Source organism: Macrotis lagotis, chromosome 7, assembly GCF_037893015.1.
Source record: "Macrotis lagotis isolate mMagLag1 chromosome 7, bilby.v1.9.chrom.fasta, whole genome shotgun sequence".
Lineage (NCBI taxonomy): Eukaryota > Metazoa > Chordata > Mammalia > Peramelemorphia > Peramelidae > Macrotis > Macrotis lagotis.
Window position 1 is genome coordinate 135,682,635 of NC_133664.1, and position 14,949 is coordinate 135,697,583.

Sequence of the window (14,949 nt, forward strand, 5' to 3'; positions counted from 1 at the left end):
TTGTCTGTGCCTGTGGATTTATCTGTTATTTTTACAATGGTATGCATTCTGAACCCATTAGTTCCTTAGGAAAAAAGAGAGTTGGATAGTTGCATTGCTAACCAAGGCACATGCACTTTCTGGAAATATAGTCTGAGATGTTTCATTCTCTTTTATTCAATACACACAACAAAACAATGAAGTCTCGTCAATACTAATCATTAGGCCAGTTGCATGCGGTGCACTGACTCACTTCCAATTATTCCTGTGGATGTTTCCATCTCCTGGGCAATCATATCTGATAGGATGACTGAATGTAGTCCACATACTCAGATTAGCTGGCAAACTTGATACATTTCAAAAAGTCTCTCATTTCTCTGAGCCAGAGCAGTGTGAGTAAGGATACATAAATTGTTCTGCATTAATATACCAATCCCAGGGTTCTGTAGGTTGTTAAATTGCAGAAGATGGTAGACTGGAGTTGAGACTTACTTCCATCATCTAGTCATCAAGTCATTATCTTTACAATGAAGATCTACAAATTCCTTCCTCAATTCTGAACTAGTAAGGGTCCCTCTAAAAAAATCCTATTGTGATACCCAAAAGATCATGTAGACTGTAAAAATTAGGGAAATCTAGATTCAAATCTTGTCTCTAGCACTTAATTGTTTGTGAGACCTTGGTCAGTTAATTTCAATAAGCCTCAGTTTCCTCATTATATCAAGTGAGCAGGTAGGACTAAATGATATCTTGCAGTTGTTAATCTATGATCCTTTGAACACTAAGAAATACCTAGGAACATGACCATATAGAATCGTGGTTACTATAGAAAGGATGGGTATATCTTTTGATTTTAGAGTCACTCTTAAGGTCTTTTAAGGTTCACTTGATGATCTCATTGGTAATTCCAATATAAAAGCAGAGAAGTCTTGGAAATAACTTGACAGAGAAAAAAAAGAAAGAAAAGAATATTTCAATCTTTTTTAAATTGTTTTTTAAGTTTTTGAAAGGAAATTGGGTTAAGTGACTTGCCCAACGTCACACAGCTAGGTAATTATTAAGTGTCTGAGGCCGGCTTTGAACTCAGGTACACCTGACTCTAGGGCCAGTGCTCTATTCCCTGTGCCACCTAGCTGCCCCAGAATATTTCATTCTTAACAGTATCAGGAAACATTTATTAAGTCCCTGAAGTGACAGCACTGGGCTTAGAGTCATGAAGACTCTACTAATTGTGTGACTCTGGGTAAATCACTTAACCCTGTTTGCCTCAATTCCTCATCTATTACACGAGCTGGAGAAGGAAATGGTAAACCACTCTTGTATCTTTCCCAAGAAAACCTCAAAATTGAGTCACAAATGAAATACATGACTGAAACAACTGAACAACACAAAACAGTGCCAGTACCACTGAGGAAATTAAAGAAAAAAAATTAATTCAATAAATGTATATTAAGCCCCTTCTATGTTCAAAGCATTATCCTAGATACTGAAGATACAAAAGAAAAAAAAATAGCCCAGGTCCTCAAGTATGGTGCTACCACAATTATACAGATAAATAAATTCAGTGTATATTAAAGCACTACAAAGCAAAATGGGGAAAGACATCATCCCTACTTTTAAGGGATGTGTTTGTGTGTGTCTGTTTGTGTGTTTGTGTGTGTGTGTGTGTGTTTTGTAGGATTGAATAGAGTTAAATGATTTACCCAGGATCACACAATTAGTAAGTGTCTGAGAGTAGATTTGAATTCAGGAAGATGACTTCCTGACTCCAGTCCTGACACCCTATCCACAATGTCACCTAACTGACCAATTGTTGTACATACACACACACACACACACACACACACACACACAAACAAACAAACACACACTGGCATACAGAGCCCTTGAATACATTGATAAATCCCTTAAATGCACAATATCCCTTAAATGAACTGAATAACAACAAATAATAAAGGATTAAGCTAAAGAAGAGAGATTTTCTAAAACACACAATGGCTAAAATCAGAGAAGAGAAAACCAAGAAGTTACATAATAAGGAAATGGTTTTGTGGAAATCTCCCTCTGAAGGAAAATCATAATGAAATAGATTATGCACATAATGTGACAACCCTATAAAATATTATGTGAAACATTCTGGGAAAATGGAATTTTAAGGGCAAGATACAAAAAAAAGAGATGGGAAAGAAAGAAAAATTAGGAGTAAAGAAAAAAAGGAAAATTTAAATGGGTATTTACATAATAAATTGTGTTTATAAAAAAGAAAATATTTAAGGTACAAATTGTTTATGAGAACATCTGGAAATTTTGTATATTATAATCATTTTATTAAAGGTATACAGATTCTTCACTCTGGAAGATCGTGGATTAAAGAATAGAAAAAATACATATGCATGAATTAAAAATCCAGTTGTTTATCCGACCAATTTAAGTGTCTAAGTATCTGGAATTATCACAGACTGATGCTGAGAGAAAGAAAATTTATCAAGGCCAGATCATAATATTTGCAACATATGAAATCCTTAGTACATCTCTGAACCAAAGTTTTCACACATTTAACATGGTGTAAAAGCAAAAGTATTGGAAAAAAATTTAAAAAACACAAAATTTATTGTAAACATATATGTATGCATATATTTATGCATATGTGAGTTTAATATATAAGTGTATAGGTATATACATATGCACATACACACATGTGACTAACTACAAAATGAAAGCATGATAGGTGTAGGGAACAGAGCAAAGACAGAATCATAGAATGTTAGAGTTGAGAGGGACCTTTAAGTTGATTTAATCCAACATTACCATTTTTACAAGTGAAACAATAATAATATTTGTCTTAATTTTTGAGGAAGACCATGACATCAGGGAGGTGATACCATTACGAGAACATGAATTGGATTTGAGTGAAGAAATGCTGTGCTAAGTCACCATTCTCACTTTCTCCTCCAGATCCACCTGACTCCAGTGGCCAGATAAGAATCAAGAAGACTGGAGAGGGCCTTAGATGTGAGGTAATCTGAGATAAGTGACTTTTCCAAGGTCACATAGCTAGTACCAGTCCTGACTCCAAGACCAGGGCCCACATAACTGCCTTACAACTGAAACAATAAAGTGTAATAAAATATGGAGGTAGAAAGTAAAGAATAGTTCAAAATTTAACTTCTGTGTCAGAATGACTCTAGAAGTTCTCTACTGTTCTAGGAGGCAAACCATGAGAGAAAACATAAGTTACATAAATTATTGAATATAGAACTGGCCTTGAAGTCTGTTAAGATCAAATGTCCGTTCTTAAGCATGCTAGCTGTGTGATCCTGGAAAAGTCACTTAATCTCTCAATTATCTGAGACTGTAAATTGCAGTGAAGGAGCTTCCCTGCATTGGTATAAAGAGTTCCTTTATTAGCAGTTCCATATACTAATGAAATTACAGGTTCAATACCACCCCTCAAAAAAAGAATGAGACAACAATTATCTCTTGTAGAACTGGATTCCCAATCTAGTTTATAATATCTCTCAACCTTACTTGGAAGCAACAAATCCATACAATGTGCTTCCTCACATCCATTCTTCTCAGATCAACCCCTTCCATTGTTTCTTCTATCCAACTGGTCTTTTTCATTGTTCATACTTCTGTGTTCCTTGAAACTCTGACTCTATTATCAACAAAATCTCCCTACATCCTCAACCTTTTCAAGCTATAGCCCTTCCATATGAGAAAATGGCAATATCTAGTACATTCCATGATGATAACTCCCTTGGAAGACATTCCTTTTCTGAGTCATTCTGACCCACAGGAAAAGAAGAATGCACAGAAATACATATTACTTCCGACTAGTGTTTTCAGATTCTAACTCTATGACTATTACTCATTGATTTCTATCTTTGAAAGACCATGAAATCTACATACACTATACTTATCTATTTTTTTTTTATTTTTAGGTTTTTGCAAGGCAAATGGGGTTAAGTGGCTTGCCCAAGGCCACACAGCTAGGTAATTATTAAGTGTCTGAGACTGGATTTGAAGCCAGGTACTCCTGACTCCAGGGCCAGTGCTTTATCCACTATGCCACCTAGCCATGCCCCACTATACTTATCTTTGACTGCAATTAAAGAATATCTAAGTTTGCTCTATCATATTTTTCCTTTTCTTTTTCTTTTTCTTGGCAAGGCAATGGGGTTAAGTGACTTGCCCAAGGTCATACAGTTAGGTAATTATTAAGTATCTGGGCTCAAATTTGAACTCAGGTCCTCCTGCCTCTAGAGCCAAGACTATCCACTGTGCCACCCAGCTACCCCCATCATATTTTTTCACTAAATTTAGTGAAGCTTACTCATAAGCTTCCTCACTCCAAATTCCAGCTGTTTCCATTGTCTCTGAAGATATTATTATTATTCTGTTAAAGATACTTAATGACTTTTTATTGCTTACTGAGTAAAACTCCAACTGCTTTGCCTAATATTCAAGGCCCTAGATGATATGACAAATATACTGTCTCTATAGTTCTTTGTGTTCTTGTCTTTTTTTTGCAAGGCAAGGAGTTTAAGGTCACATAAGTAAATATTAAGTGTCTGAGGTCAGATTTTAACTCAGTCCTCCACATTCCAGCTATGGTGCTCTATCCACTGTGCCAGCTAGCTACTTCTCTCTTTAGTTTTATCTCAAATTATTTTCTTCTGTACATCACATCCAGAATGATCTGTTCTGTACTCTCTCAACATGCCAAGAAAATGCATATGCATATCCTTATATCTTTGATTAAATAGCTCTCTCTCTCTCTCTCTCTCTCTCTCTCTCTATATATATATATATATATATATATATATATATATATATATATATATATATATATATATATATATATATATACCTGATATCCTCTCACTCCTCTTCACCTGTTGAATTTCTGGCCATTTTTTAGACTTAATTCATGGATTTTTTTTCTATGACAACTTCCTTTGATACCACAGATCACCCATGACCATGAACCCCTCTCTGTTTCTTTTATCATGTACTCTTATTTAATATAGTTCTTTATCTCTATCAGCATCTTACCTCTCCACTGAATTACAAGTTTCTTAAGGGAAAGAATTTATTTTTTTCATCCCTTCCAAGGATCTAGAAAAATTATTTGAACATAGTAGGTACCTAATAATATTTGATAAATGAATGAAATATTTGATAGATAGAAGACCAGTCAGAGTAGAGTATGGAATTCCTATCTCAGAGAAATAAATAGCAAATTGGGTTTAGCATAAATTAAGGAGAGACTATAAATGCCAGGCTATGAAATTTAATGCTTGTCCACCTCCTGAAGGCAAAGGACTGGATCAAATAAATATCTCAAAGTCCCTCCAACTCTAATATATTATAAATATATCATATGTATTTTGTCTTAGTCAGGTAATGACTGAAATCCTCCCTGCTCCAGACAAAGATGAGGATCATTTACATCCTTTGAACATGTATTTAGAACATTCCTTACTTTCCTTACATACATGTGATTTTTTGTTTTATGGTTCTCCAAAGACAAACACTGATAAATCTTCCCAACAAGGATACAAAGTGCTCTTAATTATATAAATAAATGAATGGACAAAGAAATAAATGAAAAAGATAAATAAATATATAAGAAAATACAGAAATAAATAAAAATGAATACTTTTTTAATCAAAAATGTTTCTGGAAAACATGCCTTTCCCTCTTGATTCTGTAATTTCACAAGTTTCATTCCACTTCAGTGACATCCTGTAATTCTGCAGTCTTCCAGGCACTCTGCTAGGTTGACTTCCTGATACTTGAAGTGTTGATCAATGCTTTCTTTTTTATTTCAACTGAAGCACCTTGCCACCTAGCATTATCTAGGCTATTCTTCAACCAAATAGTATATATTTGCTCCATCTTATAATGTGGAGTTTCATAATAACCAAATAATTGAAATCAGATGGTTTTTGTGCTCACAAAATGTAGGAAACCCTAAAGTAAATTGGATTACAAACCACTAAAAGTGCCAGAAGCTATCAAATTTGAAAGCAAAACTAAGTACTTGATGTCTATAACTCAGTGCAGTGGATCATGCTACTTAAAGAAGCCCTGCCAGCATTCTGACTCCACCTAGAACAGAGTTCTATACTGACATCAAAAAAGTATCCCTAATCAAAAGTGAAGAAAACAGCTTAGATAGTGTATCTTTTTGACCTCTTACCCAGATACATAATTTCAGATAAGTATTTGGTAGTAGTCATCTAAAGTGAGACATAAATTGCAAGATTTTTAAGTTACTTCTCTTCTTAGACTGAAAACCTGAGCATTACAAAATTAAATGGAAAGAGGTAGAGGAGACAGTTGATACCTCCAGTTTTAATTAAAGCTATCTACTGAGCAGGACTCAGTAGAAGTCTTACACATTGATTTTTTTTTTCTTTTAATCAGTCCACGAAATTTAAACCCAGTCTTCTTTCCTGCATTTATCAAATCCATAGTTGCCATTGATGTCAGTATCAACTGACGTCATTACTATCTATAATCTGTACAGGTACAATTTTAGTGTTATGAGCTATATTTTCAATGATGAAAATTGCTATTCACTCCTACCTTGATTTACTCCAGGCCTGGGACTTTTGCCAGTGAGTAAGGCTGAAAGATTCACAACCACCAGACTCATGGCAGAAGTAGTCAAAGATAAAATTGTAAATCAGCTTCTATAGTCACAATTAGTTAAAAGGATGACTTTTATTTGGCATATTATTGCCATTTTCTTTCTAGTTCTTTAATTGTCTACTTAAAAAATGTGCTTTCTTGTTATAGCTGTGGCCACATGGCCATCATACAGATCTCAAACCAAAACATTGGAGTCAAATACCTTATATTTTATGGTTATGTCAGTAATGAAACAGAAATAATTACAAATGAAAAGAAAACAAGAAGGAATGTTAGCACAATGAAAATCAATCAGAAAATACTTATCAGGAGACCTAATCATACCAAGGCACTTCCCTTCCCCACAGGAGGTACTGAAGTCCTAGTATCTCCAAATGACTTATTTAAAGAAGATTCTCTCTATTAATGAAATTTATTGAGGTCATAACAATATTTATTAAGCACCTATTGCATTACAGATTCTATCTAGGGATGAAAAAAAAATAATACAATTTCTGCCCTCAAGGAATTTGCAATCTAAGAAGGAAGACAATACACACATTAAATAGATAAGCTAAACACACATACATATATATGTGTGTGTATAAAAACATTGATAGTGCCTTCTATACCACCCTTAGGTTACTTGGTATCATCAGAGTGAGATGGAGTTGGAGGGTATGACTAAAAAACTAAGGTTGTTTAATACCAAAGATCTGTATCTGTATGTATGTGCCAATAAAGATATAGATATAGAGATATCTGTTGATATAATTGTCAGTTATATATTATATATTTAAATATGTATATGTATATATCTATATCTATATATGACTGCACATCCATATAACTTCCTTTACAATTCTCTTCTCTTGACTTTACTCATTCGTCTTTCATTCAAACACATAGTTAATAGAAATTCCATTTCCCCACTGCTATGTTCCTCACCTTCAGTTGTATGCCAAATTATTGGCTAGAAGTCCTTCTCCCAGGAGATGACTTTACCAAAGGTGAAGCATTGAGTTCATGGAAAAAGGCAGCATTATTTGATAGAATGAACTCTGGCTTTAGAGGCAGAATCCCTAGATTCAAATCCTACTTCCAATGCTTGGGAATTAGGTGACCTTAATATTAAGTTTAATAACATTAGGTCTCACTTGCCCCATATAGAAAATTAGGGTGAGAGAAGTTTTAACCACATTGACACTCAGGTTCCAGCCCTAGATCTATGTTACTATTTGATCCCTTGGTATGTGATATCTTTCTACACTGGGATCCATCATTCTATAAGAAACCAAAAAAGAATGAATTGCAAGGCAAACTTCCAAAAATTTTTTTCATACATGGGAGCAATTTTCATAATAGATAAAAATATTTTTTCCTTGAGATGTTTCTGGAAGAGGGGGCAGGGTAGCTTTTTGTTAGTTGTTCTTTGCCAACACTATAACATTAGTAATTCATTGCTTGAGAGAAAGCTGGGGGATTTAACTGCACTCCCATATGTCATAATATTCAATTTAAAAACCAGTGCAACAATTTCAAGCCAAGTAAAAGCCAAAGAAAATTCATTAGGAATTTTGTAAACTTGACGAGACCATTTCCAATATCTTTGTGTACCCTTTATTGTAGTCAAACAGAAATTTGTCTTTATTAATCTGTGGTCATTTATCACTAGCAGTAATTACTTTTTTAATTAATGATTTCCAAGTTAATTACACATTACAGGATAAATTAGAACAGACCCATGCCACTGTGGCTGACAGACCATGTTGTCAATCCTCTTTTTTGTTATGGAATGCCTCTTGTATTCAATACAATCAAGACTGTTTGAACATGAAAGAGGTCAAAGGGCACCAAGAGTGAGTGATTAAAGAAGTCTGATTCAACGAACAGGAAGTTTACTTTGACCATTTCACATCATTAATCCCCTTCTATTTTTTACACCGAAAATACATCAGTCTTGGACTGATTTTGAGATAAATTTGAGAATTGAGTCCTGAAGTATGACCCAGCACACTTCTCTATTTCTAGCAAATCCATTACTTACTAACAATAATAGCTAGCATTTGTAGAGCACTTTCAGCTTTTCAAAATGTTGTTTTACAAATATTATCTCATTTGATCTTCATAACAACCCTGTAAGGTAGATAACATTGTCATTCCCATTTTACAAATGAGGAAAATGGAACAGAAAGGTTTAATGACTTGCTTAGGATCACAAAAACTAGTAAATATTATGGGGGGAAATTGCATTATATTGTTCAGAACACCTTATTTATTATTAACATTGCTTTAACTTAGCTTTTTGTGTCTAGAAATGATTTAACTCAAAAACTTATCCTAAAGCTTAGGTTAACCAAAGATGCTCCTGAGTTGTAAGGAATGCATAGATCTCACCCAGTACTTGCTTTGTATCTTTCCAGATCTTGTTATGGGACAATGTTCAAATATTATATTAAATATTAGATTAGATTAAATGTGTATATTTAAGTACTGATATATATTTCAAACTGACTTTCCAAAAAATTAACTATTGCCTCTGTGTGGTGAACCTGAAAAATGTCCTTATGCCCTTTCCTGACCTCTAGATATTCTGGAGAAAGTCATAAATTTTTTTTCTGTTCTCATCTTTTCAAAAAAGACTAAACAAATTTTTTTTAAAAAAACTGAATCTGGTTTTGGGGTTTGCTCTTGACTAACGATATCTAAGGTTAGTTTTGAACTCATGTCTGCCTGACTAAAGGTTCAGTGTTTTATTCACTGCAGTATTATTTAATTCTTTATTCACTGCTGACAATCTCACTTTTTTTTAAACTTTTCTGAAGAAGGAACTTCTAAATTCCTCAAATAGCCCTCATTACCTGGAAATCAATCTATCTTCATTTCTAATTTCTACTGTCTTTCACATTACAGTTTAAACTTTCTTCTAATAAAGAATAAATTGGTCATCCTAATAGGTCTTTCATATATTTTGAGACCTGATATTTTTTATAACTAAATAAATACTTCATTTCTTTCATCCTACATTTAAGTTTCTAATAAAGGCTAATACAACCAATGTGTATCATAACCAGAATTTGAATTCATATCTTCTTTACTCTATAGCCAAATCTTTGACTACTATACCGCAGCTACTTCACCTTAATTTAATGTAACAAATATTTATCGAGTTATTATCATATGCATAGCATATAACATGAAGCTTACCATCAAAGAATTAATTAATTTTATTTATTTTTTGCAAAGCAATGGGGTTAAGTGACTTGCCTACAGTCACACAGCTAGGTAATTATTAATTGTCTGAGGCTGGATTTGAACTCAGGTCCTCCTGACTCCAGGGCCATTGCTGTATCCACTGTGCCACCTAGTTTCCCCATCAAAGAATTTAAAGGGATTTTTGCTTTCTTTTTGGGTTTGGGCATGGAGAAAGAAAATATTGGGTTTACCCATATGAAGCACTTTTAAGGGGAGGCACTGATTGATATAGCCTGATATAGCCTAACTTCATTTCCTTATTTTATGCCAGTTCCTAGCGTAGAAGATCAGGGGAATGATGAGGACATAATTTTAATTCTTGTGGATTTCAGAAAGATATTTTCTATGACATCTTTATTGTCTTTATAAAGGAGATGGAGTGATGTAGGTAATTTTATTGGATTTGGAACTGGTTGAATGAATATACTCAACGTATAATGATTAATTGATCTGTGTGAGCCTTTAGAAAAGTTTTTATTGAATTGTCCTTGGTACTTTTTCATCAATGGGGTTTTTTTGCTTGTTTGGTTTATTAATGTCTTAGATGTATGTATAGATGACATGTTTCTCATGAATCTAGCCTTGACCTAGGGCACCTACTTTTTCTGTGATACCCTCAGTCAGCAAGATTCATTTTCTTCTTCAAAGTTTCTGCACAGAAGCCATGCATTGTCAGGATGTTTAGCTGGTGAGTGTCTTTAAATTGGATTTGGTCCATATCAATGTTAGACCCTCCCTCCAGAGGTGAGTAATGGGTCTTTATATCTTAATATACCACAGTCATCTCTGATATTCACTCACTAGGACACAAACTAAAGTATGAGTAATTCTTCTCATTTAGGCCAGAGAAGGCTTGTCAGACACTTGGAATCTACTGTATGGGTGGGCAAAGCTATATCTTTGATAGTCACTTTTACCATGGTGTCAAGTACAGTAAATAAGTATTAACTGGTCCCCTATTATGTGCCAGGTAGTGTGAAAAGCATTGAAGCTACAAAGAAAAACAAAAATCAAATAAACAAAAAATTTTGCTGGTGTTCCCATATAAAAAGGGTAGATATAAATATGTACAAATTTATATAGAGATAGATATATTTTGTCTATACATACTTTTGTATGTATATACATTTATATAATAATAGACATGTATTTATATATATTTATTATATGTATACATATACAAACATATTATATATCATATATATGGAAAATTGAAAATTATTTCAGAGGAGGAGCATTAAGATTAAAGAAAACTGGTAGAGGCTTATTGTAGAAGGTAGGACATTAGCTAATGGTAGTCAGGGAAAACAAAAGGCAGAGGTGAGGAGGGAGAGAGTTACAAGCATAGGACAGGGCCAGCAAATATACATTAAGTCAGACAGTAGTGTATCCAACGGAAAGAACAGTAAGGGGGCAAGTAGCAAGAAAGGGAAGTAGAATAGGCATCAATGTCCATCAGAGCTAAGGAAAACCTCCATTTTCAATTCCTGTTATCAGCCCAGTGGACTTCAGTTCATGAAAAATTAATATCAAGTTCTTTTTAGTGGCCCTAAACATAACAGTCTACAATTGTAACAAAATATAATGCATTTTCTGTGGCAGCACTCTTCTAATACCATTCCAAATAGCCATCACCAATCCCTGGCTCTGAATTTCTTTGCCCTTGAAGCATTTATGAAGCACTTAATATGTGAACTGGTTTTTTTTTTGTTAAGAAATCAATGTTTACTTTCTATTAGCATTTTTCCAACACTATTAGAGCATCTGGGTAAAACTTAGGACCACTCTGTGGTAGTCCTTACCCATTCAGTGGCCTGAGCAGTAGGAGCTGCAGACCAGTCCTCAGTAGCCAGCTGAGCACTCCAATCTTCAGTAGGGAACTGCTGAATGGGCTCAGATGGCACCTGGATGCCCTCAGACCAATCAGCCACCTCTGGCTGAGCAGCAGTGAATTCTGGGGCAGGTGCAGTCCATTCACCCTGAAATTCCTCCTTTGTCACTGCCTTCTCAGCTGCAGCCTGCTCTTCCTTTTCAATCTCCTCTGGATCTCTGTAGAAGTAAATATCAGGAATGACCTCCCATGGGTGCTCACAGGAGATGGTACCATGCATCCACAGGACTTCTCCATCCAGCATCCACCACATCAGACCCACTGAGTGAGCTCCCTTGTTGTTACATGGAATGGCAATTTCCACATAGTGAAGTGGGGAGTCTGTGTTTCACAGTGCAATGGTTGGAAGGTTAACATATGATGCTTCAGTCAAAGGCTGATGATCTGCACGAGGATCAGTGACCACCAATAGGCGAGGCTCCCTGAAAACTGCCTGGATCTGGTTAGTGAAGGTGCCCGGGGTGAAGCGTCCAGCAATAGGTGTGGCGCCAGTGGCAGCAGCAAATTTCAGAACAGCTCTCTGGCCAGTGTTCCTGGATAAGATGACACTAACATCAGCTGGATTTTCAATGGCAACAATGGCATGAGCTGCCAGCAAAAGCTTTTCCCAAATTCTCTTCAAATTGATGATATAGATGCCGTCACTCTTCCTTTTGTAGATATACTGTTCCATCTGGAAGTCCAAATTGGTGCCACCCAAATGGGTTCCTGAAGCGAGGAATTTGAGGACATCCTCCTCCTTCACCTGCAAGACATCCAGGGCTCAGGACATTGTGAAAGTCTCCCTTGAAAGTTATGATGGAAAGCATGAACAACACAGTATGGACCCCCTCTCCTGGGCAGCGGGGAAAAGCAATATGTTAACTGTTCTTAAAAACTGGCAGTACAAAAAGAGACAAAACACAGACTTTGCTTTCATGGAGTGCAGATCAGTTCTGTACCTGGACTGATTTTTAGTAGACTTGATCTCACATTCTTCATGGAATATCTAGGACCGTTTTCTTTCACTTCTGAGTTGTATTTTCTATCATTCAACATCATCTCTGTCTCTCTGATCAATCCTGAAGTAACCTGAGGGTGGGGAGAAAACAAATGGAGCAGGATAATTAGGTTGTTCACACAGCATTAGGTAGAGTTGTAATATTTTGTTCTGTACCATTTACTAATCATTCGGGAAAGTCTGTCCTAATCCATTTAGCCCCTATTTCTTGCTCTTGCTTCTACTTTCTGAAGAAAGTTTTCCAACTGAAGAACCAGCTGGAGATTTTCTGTCTTGGATTAGGAGGTAGTTAAGGATTTCATATAAGCAGCTTTGTACTAGGGATCAACAATATGCTATGACTTCTGTGTGCTTCATCTTCAGAATGAATATTATATCAAAAGTAGTACCCTGGAAGTTCTCTAGGAATCATCTAAATTTTGTTTTGTTATGTTTTCCTGCCCTGGTCCCTTCCCAGTCTCCATATTTAAAATGTCAGAGCCAAGATTCAAAAGGTTCTCTCCAAGTAGATGAGCATGCCCTGACTTTCAAAAATGCTCATAAGAGCTCATATTGAGTGCTCATAGTGTTGGCTGACTTATAGCCTTTCCTTTAGGTATAACTTCTAACACTTTTGATAGTATGTCACTGATCGACCTGGACCATGCCTCCCTCCCCTTCTTATATATTGTCCACAGTTCATCTTACTCTCTCCACAATGAATTTTCACTCATTCAGAAACCCAGAATTTAGAAGAATTTAGTAACTAAATTTCTATTTCCATTCTTTTTCCATTTCTATTTCTATTTCCAGGTAACTCTCTAGGTATGTGGGAAGCCCCTTCTCTTTCAGTTTCATGCAAGTCACACAATGTACCCACTATATCACTTTTCTTCCTTTTTTCCTTCTTCAAAACCTTACATCGTGGCAAAATTTTCCATTGAATTATATAAAGAACTTGAAGTAGTACAATCATTATAGTACATAGGCATATCCAAAATCAGTAGTAGTTCTTAATTTTTATTCTCTTCATAGAGTCCCAATTATCCAATAAGTGCATATCCATAATAGTTCAAGTCAATACCAAAGCACAATGTTGCAATGATTTCTAGGCACAAGACTATTTTCATTTCTTTCAGGCTCTAAATGGAATGCTTTTAATAGTGGTAGCCTCATATCATCATGGTAGCATAGCCACAAACTTCTGCAGATAGTCCAGGAAGTTTGTCCCTAAAATATCAGTATACTCAATTCATGAATGCATGTGTTTTATTCCTCAAATAAGTCAACATATATCACATAAAAGTTTCCCTCAATCTCTGCCATTTGTGGGTCCAAATTCTATGGAATTCTTAGAAATACTTCTTCACTTGCTTTTCCTTCTATTCATTCAAAATACTGGGAATTTCAGAAGTTAACATGTATCTAGATACTGGGTTGTTCCCTTAACATTAAGACAGGCAAAGAAGAGCACCAATAAATAAATATCAAATGGAACAAAAAGCAATAAAGCCAAAATTTTATTAACAACTCCAAATAAAAACAATTTTCTTCTCCTTTGCCCTTAGAGTGATTTAGAAGGTTAAACTCCTCTGCAGATTCACAATTCTGATTGGAAAGGTATGAACATAGAAGCCTGAAAAGCCTGAACTTAATCTTGAATGGAATTCTGCAATGGAAGTGCTCAGTAAAGACATAAATCTATGTCTAGGTTTTCCATGAATGACAAGTTTTCTTGGTCACCAATATTTCCATTCTGCTCTCTGTTTTATCTCAAATATTAATGCTCACTTGAAATAAGTAAATATCTACAAATTGCCCTAATCATCTCTCTGCTCTATATAGTCAGAAAACCAGAAGAGAATTTAGTTTTTCTCCAGTTTCCCGAAAGTCCCTCACCTTTTTCTAAGCAACCTTCTCTCCAGTATATAAAATTTCCCAGGTCATGAAGTCCAAGTTCTTTGAGAGTATCACCTCTTTTTTGTCTTTCTATTCATATTCCCAGTTGCATAGAAGAGTTCCTGTCACATAGTAAATTTGTATCAAAAAGTTGTTGATTGATTATTTTCCAGTGAATACTTGTGATAGACACATGGGCATCATGGTATTCCCAGTGCATAGAAGAGTTCCTGTCACATAGTAGATTTGTATCAAAAGGCTGTTGATTATTTTCCAATGAATATTTGTGATAGACACATCATGG

The 14,949-nt window shown here is 35.2% G+C and overlaps 1 pseudogene; it reads right to left on the bottom strand.

Annotated features, from left to right (window-relative positions):
• Window positions 1-11,651: 11,651 nt before the first annotated feature.
• LOC141493840 (small ribosomal subunit protein uS2 pseudogene) lies at window positions 11,652-12,539 on the bottom strand (annotated as a pseudogene).
• Between the last annotated feature and the right edge of the window lie 2,410 nt (window positions 12,540-14,949).